A 2,319-nucleotide genomic window follows, 5' to 3' on the forward strand; every position below is an offset into this window, starting at 1 on the left:
AAACCCTTCGAAAATTCTATGAAATTCTCTGCAATGCTTTCAAAAACCGCTTCAGACCCCGAAAACTCCCCTGAGATCTCCTGGTACCCGCTGAAACGCCCCTGTTACTTTCTTTTGTACTCACCTGTAAATACTCCCTGGTCACCGTTGCAATAGTTATAATCATTATTAAATTTCTTATGCACAATATTAAACAATATTAAACAACGCATTTTAGACTGGAAAAACTTGTAATTAGAAGGCACGAAATGTTGCTAATTGAGAGATGTAATTTGTGAAAAAAAAAATCGCGTTCTGGTGGGATTCGAACTCACGACTCCGTATTCGCTAGACTGGCGCTTTAACCTACTAAGCCACGGAACAGGTAATAGTTCTGCGGAATAGAAAGACAAACTGACTCCGAAGCCGCACCGTGAACAATCCTATTTCACAAACTCATCTCACTTTTCGGCTTAGATGCCAATCCACAACACACTCCTGTTTGTGCCCATTAACTACAAGTGCGAGCGAATTATTTATATGAAGCCGAGACTTACTCTCGCACTCCACATACCTACACTGAGCAAAAACCCCCGCCATGAATTGAATGATTTTTGCCTCATCCGAGCCCCATGCCTATTTTCAGACAAGTTTTGGATGATTTTTCATTCGATTCAGCCCCCTTCAAAACAAAAACAGTTTGAATGATGACCATCTAAAACAAAGATTATTTTCACTGCTCTTTAAGAAGCCGATATCTGAATGATATTCATTTCTTGTTTGATTTGATTTTATAGGGGGATTTGTTTGTAATGAAAAAACATAAAAAAATAACGAATTAAAATAAAATTGAATACATACACAAATTTAAGAGTATTTTTCCAATTTATTATCATATGCATATTTTTGGAAGCTTATAAGCTATATATATATTGTCGAAAATGTTCTAATGATGATCCAATGGAGTCAGTTTGGCTTTCTATTCCGCAGAAGCATTCCTGTTCTGTGGCTTAGTTGGTTAAAGCGCCGGTCTACCGAATTCGGAGTCGTGGGTTCGAATCCCACCAGAACGCGATTTTTTCACAAATTTCATCTCTCAATTTGCCAATTAGCAACATTTCGTGCCTTCTAATTACAAGTTTTTCCAGTATGTTTCAGACATACCAGCAAAACTGGTAAAATGACTGGCAATATGTATCATCGAACGCATTTCAGATCACAAATTTGCAACTGTCAAGGTTAAGCACTTTCTTGCGCACTGTGCCACATACTTAAATCGAAATTGCAAGAAAATTATAAGAGCTAGAAGTTTGATGTCAAAGAGTGAATTGTAGAGTGAAATAGGGATAGAATTTTAACTTATTACGCATGATTTAAAGATAATTGACCAAACCAAATTAAAACACACTATTTCGAGCTATTTGCTCTAGGAAACTTAGTTATTTAACTAAACCAATAGATTCAAAGACGCCATTTGATAGAAATTTCAATGTTGCTTGCAGCCAATTTAGAGAATATTGTTCTACATTGTCACACCACTTATCCTAGAGAATGCTTAGATTAGATAAACACGGTCTCTGTACAGCAAGAGTTATCTATTAATATTCCTTCCCAATTTCCAACTTACTGCAAGAACGTTATTGAACCTTTTAAATATAAGTGAAATGACCTACTTATGCACATTCATGGTTGATTTATTGTGCATTTTCAATACTTTCCTTCAAGTTTCGTGGGTTCATATTATTTTCGCGTAGCTAATTTTGATGGGGGTCCCAAACCGCCAAAACATTCGAACCATCCACCCACCAACAAACACTGCAATTACTGCTCCAGCGCAGCATTTTTCACCCTGTTACCGGACTCGGCGCATACCTACTCCACGGAAAACCTAATAAAATTTAATCGCTTTTCGAGAAAAGATACCCGACCAGTTCAGTAGCGCGGCTGCCCAGTCCGGCAATGCCACCCGCCCCTAGAGTGAAAACATCGGCAAGCTGGGAAACGAATAATCGGCTCCCATAAATTTGCAACTAGGTACCGTCGTGCGGGGCTTCTTTATACACTTTTTCATGGTTTTTCAACTTTATGACATTATAACTCCCAGACTAGTGAATGAATTTCCGCAATTTTTATACACAATAATTGTGAGTATGTATGTAGGATGTATGCAAAATTTGAGCTAAATCCATCAATAAACAAAAAAGTTGTTCATACACCAATCGGACACATCTCATATAGAACCGGATGGGGGCTACTTTGGACATTTTTATCTATAACAAAACTGCATTTGAAATTCCAGGGTTATTCGGAAAACTACATTGTACCAATACTTTAGTATAC

At 37.5% G+C, this 2,319-nt stretch overlaps 1 non-coding gene across 1 annotated transcript; it reads left to right on the forward strand.

The window, feature by feature from the left end:
• Positions 1-978: 978 nt before the first annotated feature.
• Positions 979-1,052, forward strand: Trnag-acc (transfer RNA glycine (anticodon ACC)). The gene has a single exon. It is a non-coding gene; the product is annotated as a tRNA-Gly (tRNA).
• The last annotated feature ends 1,267 nt before the right edge of the window (positions 1,053-2,319 follow it).

Source organism: Aedes albopictus, chromosome 1 (assembly GCF_035046485.1).
Source record: "Aedes albopictus strain Foshan chromosome 1, AalbF5, whole genome shotgun sequence".
NCBI lineage: Eukaryota > Metazoa > Arthropoda > Insecta > Diptera > Culicidae > Aedes > Aedes albopictus.